A 15,000-nucleotide genomic window follows, 5' to 3' on the forward strand; every position below is an offset into this window, starting at 1 on the left:
GCTCAGTGGGTGAAGCATCCCACGCTTGCTAGATTTTGACTCACGTCATATCTCAGGGTTCGTGAGACCAAGCCCTGCATTGGGTTCTCACACGGACAGTGCAGAGACTGCTTGGGGTTCCCTCCCTACCCCCCCATACCTCCCCCATAAACCAATAAATAAACATCAAAAACATAAATCTTAAAACACTACAACAAATGGAATGGAAAGAGAGAACGCAACGAGGAGGATGTGAATGTTGCACCTAATACCACTGAACTCTACGCTTATATATGGTGAAAAATCTCAATTGTAGGTGATGTCTACTTCTAACCACAACTGAAAGGAAAACGACAAAACACCGGTCCTTGGCTCACAGTAAGGGAATTCCTGGATTTGGTCCGAGAGGGCCTTCTCATCCGCCGTGTGGAAAACTATGGAATGGTTTCTTCCTCTCCAGGCCGATGACCACTGCCAACGACAGTAGGTGTAGGTGCTGTCCTCCTACCTGTGAAGGAAAGGCAGGAAGAAGTGTAGCATTTAAAAGCATCTTTTAAACGCTGTCCACCTTTCCCAGTTTGTCCCCTCACTATGTCTTGCTTACCTTTTATAGCATTTACCCTATGTCGATGCAAAATGAACGAGCCTTTTTAAAAACAATTTTAAAGAGGAAGGAAAAGAGTTTCATTGGAGCCCAAGTTAGGAGGGCTGACGGGGATACGCAATCTTCACAAAGCAGTCAGTCATCTGGGGAAGGCCTCACATTGGGCATACATACAGCTTACCAAAAAAAAAAAAAAAAAAGGAAAAACAGGGCACGGGGGCGGGGGGGGGGGGGGGGGTTGGCCGCAGATGTTAGGAATCATCATGAGGAGAAAGAACACATTCCAGAAAGTTACAGACTTTATCTTCTGTTTTTAGTATGTGCAAGGCTGTATGACTTCAATCTTATGGCGACCAGGAAGGTTTTTGTATTGTTTTCTTTTGTTTCCCTTATCTTTATAAGCCGCCTTTGGAAGCCCCCTTTTTTAGTTAGTTACGTTTAAGAAAAAAAAATTTTTTTTTTTTTTTTTAACAAACCAGACACACAATCTGTGCTCAGGACAGAAAAAGAGCTCATGCTTTGAGGTTTTCTGGAGTCCCTTTGACCTCGGTAAATATTAAATGTATAGCTTCCCTGGGAGAGCACCAACATAAAAAGTTTAGAATTTCCTTTATCATTTCCCCGTCTTGATCGATAATCTTTCCTCAGAAATCACGGACGATCAACCTGATGTTTTTATGTCCCTCAGTGCCAGGTGACTGTCTTGTCTGCCCTGGGTGTGTCCCTCCTTGCTAGGTATGAGAGAGAGAGAGAGAGAGAGAGAGAGAGAGAGAGAGAGAGAGAGTGTGTGTGTGTGTGTGTGTGTGTGTGTGTGTGTGTGTGTGTCTGTAAACACACATATATGTCTTTGAACCACCTAGGGTTCCTCGTTGGGGTGAACTTATTGTAACATAAATGGTGGGAAACTCAAAAGTGACGTATGTTCTCTGTAAGTTCCATTGACCAGCAGACATAGTTCATGTGCTTGGCTCAGATGGTCTGCCTTTGTATTTGGCAAAGCATTTTTAACAGAGAGACAGGGACAGCAACACACTTTCAACAAGGACAATTTGAAGGAGCCAGTGCAACATTGGAATACACTTCAATTGACAAAAGAATGAAATCCCAAGAATCCTTTACATACCTGTTGATAAAAGGGAAGGCACATCTGTGATTATTGATGAGGAAAGATGGAGCACCCACATTGAGGAAACATACCTGTCATGCATATTCCCAGGTTTGCTTAGGGGCGGAGACTTAACATGAGAAGGAGGCAAAATTTAGTCCCTGATGTCAGGAGGTTACCTTAGGACACGGAGAAGGGGCTGTGGGTATGCCCCGAGAGCTGGTATAACCTGGATGGGGACTTAGGCTCTTTCTCTCAGGGCTGTGCTGGCTTATAGGCTGCAAGCATATCGGTGGACCTTGAGTCCAGGCTTCTTCAGAGACAGCTAGAGTTTGTTTGTGGGACCTGAAAAGACACAATAGCTGATTAGGGGCAAATAGTTCCCTGAAGAACAAGATTTAGGTTCTCTGCGAGAGAGAGCGAGCGTCAGCCTCCTTAACCCTCCGTGGCACAGTTTCAATTGCCCACTCCCCACTCCCCGCCCCCCACACTCACCCCCAGCCTCTGGAGTTTGGATCATTTCCCAATGGTAAGGAACAGGGACGATGATGGGTGATGGCTCGGGCTAGGGCTATCCGTTTATCTCCCCCGGTGAGAACAGTTTCTGTAAATCTCACCTGTCACAGGCCTAGGTGCAGGGCTACACAGAAGTTGTGAAGGGAATCGAAGGAACATGGAGTCAGAGGTGTTAAGTTTTCTTCCCCTTTATAAGTTTCCATTGTCGATCCCTCATTCCACTTCTATGGAACAGGGATGGAGGTCCACCTTCTGAAACTATTTCAAGCCGAATTAGGGTGTGGCAGGGGCTTTGGAAGGGAAGGATTTGACAGGGTGCAGGTCACAACTTTTGCTCCCTTGTGCTAATTGGGGGTGGGGGGGGGGTGGGGGGAATCAGAGATAGTTCCTATCTGAGATCTTGGGTATTTTTCTGCATAGTTTGGTACTGCATCATATCCTGAGATTTCTCCCCAAGTGTATTCTAAGGAATAGTAACAGTATAGTCAAACCCAATGTTATAACCACCTTGTGGGGGGAGGGCGCGGGGGGGAAGGTTGTGGTGGTCAAGGGCCTCTTACTGTACCCAAGTGAATTGCTGTCTGATTTTATTTTTATGTTTTTTTTTTAAATCTTATTAGGTAACCTTTACACCCAACGTTGGGCTCGAACTTACAACCCCAAGATCGAGAGCTACACGCTCTACCGACTGAGCCATCCAGGTGCCCCTGTTTATGTGGGCTTTTGTTGCTGGGGCACCTGGGTGGCTCCGTGGGTTAAGCATTGGACTCTGGCTCCGGTCAGGATCTCGCCGTTCGTGATTTCGAGCCCCGCATCCGACTCTGTGCAGACAGCTCAGAGCCTGGAGCCAGCTACAGATTATGGGTCTCCCTCCCCCCCACCCCCTCTCAAAAATAAATATTAAGAAACTTATAAAAATACAAATAAAATATGGGTTCTTATTTCTAAAGAGGAGCTAATACAGTTGCAGCAAGTGTTTGTGAACTAGCTTTGACTCTGCCTCCTCGTTCAGCAAGCAATCAGGTAACTAATAAGAGGTACTTCTACAGAAAGAAAAGAACACCACGGGTTAATGGGTAGAACAACTTATAAACCCAGTGTCTAAGTCCCAAGTGCGGTCAGTGAGAAGGTGTCTAGATGCCAGGCTCGAAGCATCCTCAGCTGGAGTGGGAGCAGGCAGGGGGCAATCTGACCGATTTTTCTGGCATGTAGTTCAAATGTCTCATTTTGGGGGATTCTGAGTGGCTCAGTGGGTTCAGGTTCAGTATTCAAGTCTGGATCTCCACTCAGGTCTCAATCCCAGGGTCGTGAGCTCAAGGCCCCAGTTGGGCTCCACACTGGGCGTGGTGAAGCCTACTTTAAAAACAACAAAAACACAACAGCAGCAAATGTCTCGTTCTGAATGGCCCATAGAGCAACAGGCACACAGATTGTCTACAACTGTGGCAATTTCTCTGAAGTTTATCTCCAGTTGTCCAGCTTTCCTTTGCAGGGCTTCAGGGAAAAGGGCCATTTGAGTTCTTCAGGATGGTAAGATAAGAGGATGGGAGAGGATTGGAAGCCTGAGTTTGAAGAGTCATAGTCAGATATTCGAGGAAACCAGGATTCAGGATCCAGCCCAGTTTTAAAGGCAAACAACAAACAGTCAAAGAAAATTAATTAACCAGAACTAGAAGTTAACATCCACAAAAGAGCTATTGAAATACAATCTTTTTCTATCGAGACCCCTCCATTCCTGTCAAAGATAGCCCAATGAAAACTAATTTGTTTGTAAAATAAGTCCAGTGTTAACAGACATGGCTTCAGTATTGACATAAGCACAGCAAGAATAGCGATTGACCATATAGTATTTTGTGTATTTTCTCTCTTCTTTTCCGCCTGCCTGCCTTCTTTTTATTTATTTTTTTTTTATGGAGTTCTTTTTTTCCTCTTAAGTTAATTCCTTTATTTTGAGAGCTGGGAGGAAAGGGAGAGGGGGAGAGGGGGAGAGGGGGAGAGGGGGAGAGGGGGAGAGGGGGAGAGGGGGAGAGGGGGAGAGGGGGAGAGGGGGAGAGGGGGAGCTCTGCACTGTCAGTGCAGAACCCAGCTCAGGGCTCAAATCCATGAACCATGACCGTAGGTGAAATCAGACGCTTAACCGACTGAGCCACCCAGGCCCCCCACACACCAGAATTCTTTACACTGTCAAATGTACGAATGTATCTCATCATTTTCAGAAACACGTTGTGGTGTTTGGTTTTGTTTCTTTTTTCTTTTACTGTACAATTTTTAGCAAGTCATGAAACGGGCGCCTGGGTGGCTTTGTCAGTTAAGCATCCAACTTCGGCTCAGGTCATGATCCCACGGTTCGGTTCGTGAGTTTGAGCCATGCATTGGGCTGTCTGTGCTGTCAGCACAGAGCCCGCTTCGGATCCTCTGCCCCTCCCACCGACTCCTTCTGTGTGTGTGTGTGTGTGTGTGTGTGTGTGTGTGTGTGTGTGTGTGTCTGTCTCTCTCTCTCTCTCTCTCTCTCTCTCTCTCCTAAAAATAAAGAAATAGGCTGGAAAACAAATCTTCAAGGAAAAAAAAAAACAACAAACGATGAAACATGTTTACTAACAGACCCAAGTATCTTTACTGTTTTTCTGAATAAAGCCAAAGACCAAACACACACACACACACACACACACACACACACACACACACACACAGCAAAACAAAAAACAAAAAAACAAACAAAGAAAAGAAAACGCCGTAGGTTTAGTAATTCACAATTTAGTATTTTATCTTCTGTGGAAAAGACTCAGATGTCTGAAGAACTGAACCTAATTTACCACTTAGCAAAGCTTTGAAGTTACAGGTCATGAAAGATTTGGGAAGCCATTTTAAAAGTTTACAAATAGGGACTCCTGGGCGGCTCAGTCGGTTAAGCGTCCGACTTCGGCTCAGGTCACAATCTCACAGCTCCGTGAGTTCGAGCTCCGCGTGGGGCTCTGTGCTGACCTCTCAGAGCCTGGAGCCTGCTTCGGATTCTGTGTCTCCCTCTGTCTCTGCCCCTCCCTCGCTGACATTCATTCTCATTCTCTCATTCTCTCTCTCTCTCTCTCTCAAAAATAAATGGTATAAGGAAAAAATTTAAAGGTTTACGAGTAAACATTTTTGTGTATTTAACCTATCTCCTGTCAACATTCACCCACGAACACTGTATGCGAGAGACAAAATCGACCATCGTTTGAAGTACTTTTTGCTGACAAACTGCAACGGGTACCAGTGAAGTCATAAACTGAAGTCACATGAAAGCTGATTAGGCCCCTGCCTCGGGCCTGAACCCTAGAGTGCGTGTCTGAGTGGAACAAGGAAGGGCGTAAGTGTTTGTAAAGTTTTTTTGATTTTGTTTTTGATACCTGTTGTAAAACGAGGGAGAAAACGTGTTATGTTGTTTGTAAAGGTCACAGAGATGTATATTTTGAGGACCACAATTACAGGGTCAGTATTGGGACGGAAGCAAGGCCATGACCGGAGCTGCCCACCCCAAAGGCTTGTCATGCAGAGAGCACCAAATTCAAGCCATTTTACAACCACCACCACAAAGAATAAAACCTAACTATCTGCATTGTATTTGATATCGACGGCTCCGAAAATATGTCCATTTTAAGTAAGCAATCACCCTTCCATGGCCCTTAGTACCCAAGACGTCACACCCGTGTCCACTAAAAAGTCAAACGATCTGTTTCCCCACCATCAGGCTCACACGGGAGGCCCCACCACCGGGGATGGCCTAGGAGATCACTGGAGCCACACCAACTGATGCAGAAACAGGGGGAGGGGGAGGCGGCCAGGGAGCCGCCGGCCAGGCCCCAGGCAGATTTAAAGTTTTGGACTCACCTTTTTGTGTTTCTTTCATCTTTTTCTTTTGCGCCTCCAACTCCGCGTCCGCGTCCACCTCCTACTTCTTCTTCCATCTCTGTCTCCTGTCTTTGCCTCCTGCAAAAGTGGCTTTGTCTCTGGTTGCTTTTCAGCCCCCTGTGGAAGAGGTGAAGGAGGAGCAGGCCGTGGGGTGGGCACCCATCTTGGCGCTTGTGCTCGGGGAGGAGGAGGGGCGGGTTTAGGATCACTGGCATCTGTCTGCCTTCCTCCTCTTCCTCATTCTTCTGACTATTGGGAAAGGGTGTGTGGGTGTGGGTGTAGCGGGGAGGGCAGGTGTGTTCAATTTTTCTCTCTCCTCTCTCTGGGCCATCAATTGTGTCCCTTCCCGTGAGGCAACTTTCTTATGGAGTAACATAAAACTCTGAATGTAGAGAATTTCACACACACACACACACACACACACACACACACACCCCACACCCATGCCCCGTTCACGTGAATGTGAAACACATTTGGGTTTGTTCTGATCCTCCTGAGTGTTAGAATGCCCAATGTTCACAAGAGCTTGCCTTGAAACACAGTAACGGAGCTCGGTTACAAATTGGTGTGAGCAATAGCATCCAGAGGTAGAGAAAACATCTCACATGGATAACATCTATGTGGCCATAGATCCACAAACAAGATGCAAACCAACATCAGCCTCTGTTTCACTCCTATTTGTGGAGAGGACGCGAAAGACCCAATGGTCAAATCTCCCCCTTTTATAAAAACAAATCCAATCGCACGAGAGCATTACCGTGGATGGATCCCATCGTGCAGGTGTTTTCCATTTCCAATGAGAACACAGCCAATTTGGTGCAAAGAAGCCAAAAGCTGCGGCAACCCACAAACCAAATGTGGCCCGGGATATCTCCGTGAGCGTCCCTTCCTCCCCAAAAGCCGGGGCTTCGCTGATGGAACCAAAGGGCTTCCTAGTTTCTGGCTGCATCGTCTCACGGCCAGCTTTCTCTAAGGGAGCACACAAGAAAACTCATTCAGACACCTCCAAAGAACCCCATCTGGGCCATCAGGGACTCAGGTGACCTTTCCATGTTCCCATGTAAGTAAGCACTTGCAAGTATAGGCTCCATATGTCCTATACGTGTAGCCTGCCGAAGTTTCCTTTTGGGGATGGGTGGTTGCTTTCTCCACACTTAGAGCAAGGTTATTAAATGGTGGCGGTCACGGTGGTGTTTTTTCCTCTTCCGTAAAGAGTTACAAGGCGGCCATTTCGTGGGAGCGAAGCGGTAGCTGGGCTGCTCCTGGATCCCTCGCCGCTTCGGGTTCCCTGTCAGGCTTCCTAGCAGCGGCCTAGCGGAGAAATAAGAGCAGGTGTCTGAATGTACTCGGGTGACCAAAGATGAGAATGACGAGCCCATCGAAATGCCATCGGAAGACGACGGGACAGTGCTGCTGTCCACAGTGACAGCCCAGTTTGTCGGCAGCACGTGGACTGCACTACCGGAATCCAGCGTCTCAGCGTATGAGAGGTGTCCGGCTGGTCAAAGACATTCTGCACATCCCTGATGCTGGCTGGGGAAATCCGGTAGCGGATAGTCGTCAACTTATCCCAAAGATAGCCACAGAAAAAGGGACGAGACAGGTGCCTGCTTCTTCAGCAGTGAAAGTGAAGAGAGCCATCCAGGGTACGTCAGATTTAAGAGTGTTGGGTCTCCCGTGGAAAACAACCGAACAGGATCTGAAAGAGTATTTTGGGAGCTTTGGAGAGGTTCTTCTGGTTCAGGACAGGAAAGATATTCACACTAGTCCTTCAAAGGGTTTTGGCTGTGTTCCTTTTACGTAATAGGAAACCCAGGTGAAAGTCATGCGATCAAGGAACGATGGTGTGACTGCAAACTTCCTGAATCTCATCCAAGCCCAGATGAGCTTTTGAGAAGCAGGAAGGCGTTTGTCGGGTGCCTTACAGAGGGACGTGACTGCCTATAAGCTGCAGCAGTTCTTTTGCCAGGACTGAGAAGCGGTAGACAGCTTCATTCCCAAACGGTTCCCGGACTTTCCCTTTGTTACATTTGCAGATGATCAGGTAGCCCTCGCCCTCACCCTCGCCCTCTCTGATATTATTATTGAATTTATTTTTCTCAATGTACCCCCAAGGTACTTAGCCTATAGGGCAACAGTGGTTTGAGGAGGAGAGTCCTTCATACCCCTCGCCCTTTCAGCCCCCGCCCTGGCACAACCCCCTCCAGGAGCCCTCTGTTTGTTCCCCTTAGGGAAGAGCCTCTTACGTTTTTGTCCCCCTCCCTGTTTGTATGTTATTTTTCCTTCCCTTCCCTTCTTCCCTTCTTCCCTTCCCTTCCCGGGTTCCCTTCCCAGAGTTCCTCTGTTTGGGAAGTGAAGGTCCTCACACGGGTGAGGTCCTGTGATACATGTGTTTCTCTGAGGGACGAATGTCACTTTGCATGACACCCTCCAGTTCCATCCAGGTACTTGCAAATGGCAAGACTTCATTCCCTCTGGTGGCCGAGCACTGCTCCGTTGTAGATGGATACCACCTCTTCTGTATCCATTCATCCATCGATGGACATTTGGCCCCTTTCCATACTTTGCCTACCGCCGATAGTGCTGCTATGCACACTGGGGTGCGTGTGCCCCTTGGAAACAGCAGACCTGTATCCTTTGGCTAAGTACCTAGTCGTGAAAGTGCTGGGTCGTAGGGTACTTCTATGTGTCATGTGTTGAGGAACCTCCTCAGGTCCCTGGTTCTGGAAAGAACTCCGATAGTGGTTCTAAATCAGGTGCGGCCATCGGTTGGGGACCCCCATCAAATGCAGAGTCAGGCAGCGGTTTTCCTGCAGGCTTTGGCTCAAGCACGGATTCTAAATCTTCCAGCTGGGGAATTTATACAGCGGGGTAGGTATAGACTGGTAGGAATTCAAATTTTTCTAAACACATGGTAAGTGTATTTCTTTTTTTCTTCTCTTCTCTTCTCTCTCTCTCTCTCTCTCTCTCTCTCTCTCTCTCTTTCATTTTCTTTCTTTCTTTCTTTTTTTTTTTTAAACATTTATTTATTTTTGAGATACCGAGAGAGACAGAGCGGGAAGGGGAAGGAGCAGAGAGAGAGGGAGACAGAATCCGAAGCAGGCTCCAGGCTGTCCGCACAGAGCCCGGTGCAGGGCTCGAACCCACAAACCGTAAGATCATGACCTGAGCCGCAGTCACACACTTAACTGACGAAGCCACCCATGCACCCCACCCATGGTTAAGTGTATTATAAAACCCATCCATACTGAGAGTTTTCAGAATCAGTACGTTCAGCGTGGGGTATATTCACCACTATTTTTGACATTTTTCTTTAGAAAGAGAGGCAAAGCTAAATGAATTTTAGAAGTTTTGTTACATGAAGTGTTGAAATATCAGGTGTTTGAAAGCGAACTGCTGTTTGCCTGATTGGTTCTCGTTCTCTCTCTCTCTCTCTCTCTCTCGTTCTCTCTCTCTCTCTCTCTCTCTCTCTCTCTCACACACACACACACACACACACACACACACACACACACACACACACAGGCTACAATGGACATCAAAGGATTTCTCCTGTAATATTGTATCCCTGGACTCGTCAAGTGAATTCTTTGTGCGTGTTCACTATGGAAACCATTCATTAGAAGTACATTCTTTTTTCCTTGTTTTAATTGGAACCCCACCACATTATTTCCCCACCCCCGGGAAAACCTCCTTTTTGGAGATCATGGTGTCACAGTGTTTGGTCTTTTTGCTTTCGTTTTTAGTTTGTGACACTTGTCTCCCTTCCTATGCACAAGTACAGTATGAAGCCTTCATTGAATCTGTGCCGTTCATCTCATTTCAAATGTTTACGGGAGAAGCACTTCATTGAAAGCAGTGCTGTAAATATTCTGCCATAGGAAGGAATATTTCCGTCTACGTGCTTTCTCACTCTTGAATTCGTCTTCACACCATACAGGCTGTGACTTTGACGGTGGGTGTCCCGTTTGTATCCGCTACTCTTTATTTCGCGGAGTCGTATCAATGCTATGAATGCAAGGGTGTGCTATGTAACCAGAAGGCTGTTAGAAGTTCTGAAACCTTGTGTTTTCTGATCCTCGTGTTCGACCGACAGTGGTGCCGAAGTACGAAAGGCTAGTGTGAGTGAGAAAAGGAGAGAGTGCGTGCAGAGACTCCGTGGCGGTGGCACACGATGGATAGATTTTTTTAACCTGGTGAGATGCATCTCTCAGTCCCTTGAGCTCGGTGCAAGAGCGTGCCGAGAGCAACGATAGCAAATGACATGCGAATGTTTTCTGCATCCAAAGGACATCCACACCCGTTGGAAGACGTTGGAAGACGTAAAGAGAGTTTTGTTCTCAGAGAACCCCGTTAGTTGGATGTGTGAGGTACTTGTATTTCCCCTGCCCTTCCGTCAGCTGCTGTGAACACCGTATGGTGTGTGTTCTGTTCTGTTCCCGATCTGTTAAGTGTGGTCCCGTGAACACGGACTGAGCTTGTGGTGTGCTTCACGGGAATACTCGGAAGCAGAGCTCACCAGTGAGCTCGGGGTGTCACCACGAAGGCCGGAAGTTCTAATGTCTGCCAGGTAGCCATAAGAATGTGGTCTAATGCAGTTCTGTGTCCCGTGCTTGGATGGTCTTTATAAGAGTTGTCAGTGTTGGGAATTCTTAAATAGAATGGATGAAGGAGGAAGAGGAGGAGGAGGAGAAGGAGGAGTTGTTGTCGTTGTTGTTGTTGTTGTTACGAGGTATAATGACGAAAGACACGGCAGAAAATTTTTACAGGGTTTACTTTCTGTCTTCAGTATGTGCAAAGCTGTATGACTTTAATCTTTGGGGATCCAGGGAGGTTTTCTTCCATTTTCTCATCTGTATGTTTGGAAGGCTCCTTTTTAATTCTCAACTGACTGACTGACTGACTGACTGATGGATTGGTTTTGTTTTTATGTCCTCTTCTCACCCAACATAAGGCCCAAACTCACAGCCTGGCAATGAAGAGTCACCCGCTCCCCTGACCTAGCTGAGCGAGCCAGCCAGCCAAGTCACCCCTTTGATCCATTTTTGTTGTTGTTGTTGTTGTTGTTTATTTAAATGAAGCGGACATGCAACGTGTGCTCAGGACAGAAACAGAGCACACGCTTTGGGGTTTGGCAGGGTCATTTGGAGCTTGGTAAATGTTAAAGCCTAGCTTCCCTGGGAGCCCAGGAGCAGGGTCCACAGCCGTTAAAAGTTGACAATTTCCTTTATCGATAGCCATCGAACAGATGATTTATTGAAAACACGAATCTATGGCAAAGATCGTTCTATGGTCTGTGATCAGGATATAGGAAGAACCGGATGGCTACAGCTCCCACCTCACAGACTTCATGTTTCAGTTGGACGTAGAGGCAGGGAGGGAGGTGAGGCAGGACGGCAGGGAGACAGGGAGGCAAGCAGACTGGCAGGCAGGCAGGCAGGCAGGCCGGCCGGCCGGCGGGCCGGCAAGCAGGGAGGGAGGCAGGCCGGCAGGCAGGGAGGGAGGCCGGCAGGCAGGCAGGCAGGCAGGCAGGCAGGCAGGCAGGGAGGGAGGGAGGGAGGGAGGGAGGGAGGGAGGCAGGCCGGCAGGCAGGCAGGCAGGCAGGCAGGCAGGCCGGCAGGCAGGCAGGCAGGCAGGCAGGCCGGCCGGCAAGCAGGGAGGGAGGCAGGCCGGCAGGCAGGCAGGCAGGCCGGCAGGGAGGCCGGCAAGCAGGGAGGGAGGCCGGCAGGCAGGCAGGCAGGCAGGGAGGGAGGGAGGGAGGGAGGGAGGGAGGCAGGCCGGCAGGCAGGCAGGCAGGCCGGCAGGCAGGCAGGCCGGCAAGCAGGGAGGGAGGCAGGCTGGCAGGCAAGGAGGCAGGGAGGCAGGCAGGCCGGCAAGGAGGCAGGGAGGCAGGCAGACAGGGAGGCAGGCAGGCAGGGCGGCCGGCAGGGAGGCAGGCAGGCAGGCCGGCAGAGAGGGAGGGAGGCAGGCCGGCAGGGAGGGAGGCAGGCAGGCCGGCAGAGAGGGAGGCAGGCAGGCCGGCAGAGAGGGAGGGAGGCAGGCCGGCCGGCAGGGAGGCAGGCCGGCCGGGAGGGAGGCAGGCAAGCCGGGAGGCAGGCAGAGAGGCAGGCAGGCAGGCCGGGAGGGAGGCAGGCCGGGAGGCAGGCAGACCGGCCGGCCGGGAGGGAGGCAGGCAGGCCGGAGGCAGGGAGGGAGGGAGGGAGGCAGGCAGGCAGGCAGGCAGGCAGGCAGGCAGGGAGGCAGGCAGGCAGGCCGGCAGGGAAGGAGGGAGGCAGGCAGGCAGGCAGGCAGGCCGGGAGGGAGGCAGGCCGGCCGGGAGGGAGGCAGGCCGGCCGGGAGGGAGGCAGGCCGGCCGGGAGGCAGGGAGGGAGGGAGGGAGGCAGGCAGGCAGGCAGGCAGGCAGGCAGGCAGGCAGGCCGGCCGGCAGGGAGGGAGGGAGGCAGGCAGGCAGGCAGGCCGGGAGGGAGGCAGGCCGGCCGGGAGGGAGGCAGGCCGGCCGGGAGGGAGGCAGGGAGGGAGGGAGGGAGGGAGGGAGGGAGGCAGGCAGGCAGGCAGGCAGGCAGGCAGGCAGGCCGGCAGGGAGGGAGGGAGGCAGGCAGGCAGGCAGGCAGGCCGGCCGGGAGGCAGGCAGAGAGGCAGGCCGGCAGGGAGGCAAAGAAAGAAAACGTGGCATCAGGGTACCTGGTGGGCTCAGGTGGTGGATCGTGCCACTGTATCTCGTGGGTTGCGAGTTCGAGTCCCACGCTGGGTGTAGCGCGCGCTTACAGTAAAATCTTTGAAAACCCATCCACAAATACAGGAATAAACAAAACATGGTATCAAAGGGGAGTAAGTGATTGATCGATGGGGGGTGGGGATCAAACGGGAATATGTGTCTAACCCGCAACCTATTCTTTATCGACGCTGCTTTCACTATTTTGCCCCGATGACTTTTTCCACAAGCGGCGGTCCCACCTGAGCGGGCTCCCTTCATCTTAAGATGTTCTGCAGCGAGAGGAAAGGCGTGAGAGGCAAAAGTTAGGCGGATCCATACAAATAAAGACAATCATCGTTTCTGAGACCAGTAGCCAAAGCTCTGCCTCCGTTTAGGATCCAATGTCGTACTTATCTCTTTAAAAACAGAAATACATACATAAAAACCAGGCAGGGTCGTTGGCTCGGATAAGGGAGGAAGCTGAAATGCAATCATGGAGAACAACATAGGGGGTAAGAAGTTGCAAGCCAGAGCGATTTCACCACCCGTAGCCTTTGAAATGATGATTTGGTGTCTTCGGATACAAGAGAGCTCACCCTACGTAGAAGGTTTCCCACCGCTTGTCATGAAGTATCGGAACACCACAAGCGGATTCCCGTGCTACCAAAACCTCTCTGCCAACATAATCTGTAACAGCTGCATTCTCTTGTATCGTGTGAGTGTAGCGTCATTCATTGCACCACTCTGCCGTTGTTTGACCTTCCAGCGGATTGTAATTTTCGTTTCTTTCGGCGTGCGTGTGGGTATGCGTATCGGGCTATCGAAAACGATCTAGCCACGTTCGGTCCTCTTTTTCTCATTTCTCATAGATGAGTGATGGCGTCAAAGGATACACCTCAGGAAACCCCACATGGAAGAGAGGCAAAGGGAAGGGGGGGGGCAGAGTGCTTCTGTGTCCCGTGCCGCCCCCCCCCCCCCGCACTCTCCCAACACACCAGTCTCCCCTCCTCCCCCCCCCCCCCCCCCCGTTCCAGGTGTTGGAACAACCCGGAAGTGCCTGAATTAGGGGAGTTCTTTGACGGGGGGGGGGGGGGGGGGGAGGGGGGGAGGTTGGGGAGCACCAATGTTTGGCAACATTGCAGGGCTACCAAGAGTCAGTGTCTAAGGTACTTGGGGGGGGGGGGTGAGGAAGAGGGGGGCGTGGGGTTTCTTTCTCTTTGAGGTGATGGAAATAGTTTGGAATGAACAGTGATGGTCCCATAGCTTTGTGAGTAGTAGCCTAAGATAGCCCGCTGAAGTGTACACACACCTATACATTTGTTTACTTATTACGTATGCATTCATTCCAGTTGAGTGAGTGGGAGAGAGAGGGGGTAGGGAGGGAGAGAATGGATCACCAGGCAGGCTCCAAGGTGTCAGCACAGAGCCAGATGTGGGGGCTGAAATTCAAGAACCCCGAGATCATGACCTGAGGCGAGACTGGGACACCTTACCGAGTGAGGCACCCAGGTGCCCCTGAACTGTTCGCTTTTACAAGGATGGGAATTTTGGCATGCGAGTTGTGTTTCCAGTGTTAATAGGTGAGGAAACACCTAGAATAGTAAATGCGGGCGGGCGGGCAGGCAGGCAGTCGATGTTTTCTTTTTCTTTCCCTTCTGGGCTTCAGAGGGGGATGGCGAGTGTGAGGGAGGGAGTCCATGACACTGGGCGTAGGTGTTCTTGTGAGCTGAGCGGCTTGGGAAGTTCCCCGAACTACATGACCCCACAGGAGAACAGGAATTCCTTCTCGACGGCAAGAGAGTGGGCGACTAGCACCGCCTGAGTCTGGCAGAGCCTCAAATCTAAGTCGGGGTGGGGGAGCACTTCTGCTGTCCTACCGGTCCTGACCCTCCCTGTCTGTCTGGGGGCCCCTGAGCCGCAGGGGTGGTGTTTTGAGTTGTCCCTCTGTGGTCGTCTTTTACACCAAATACTTCTGTTGAAGGTGCTTGGAGAATAACACAGGTTGGTATTTCCAAAATGACCTTGAGATCCTATTCTCTGCCCCTCCGCCCCTCCCGTGCGCGCGTGAAGACACCCACCCACACACCCACCCCCCCCCCGCCCCCGCCCCCGCGCACACACCCCACCCCTTCCCATTCCTTCTAACTACAACTGTTCCTATTTCCATCCATGTACTCCCAGACAGCTTCCTCAAGCCCCACCGCCCACCCCGTCGAC

Source organism: Panthera onca, chromosome E1, assembly GCF_046562875.1.
Source record: "Panthera onca isolate mPanOnc1 chromosome E1, mPanOnc1 haplotype 2, whole genome shotgun sequence".
Taxonomy (NCBI): Eukaryota; Metazoa; Chordata; class Mammalia; order Carnivora; family Felidae; genus Panthera; species Panthera onca.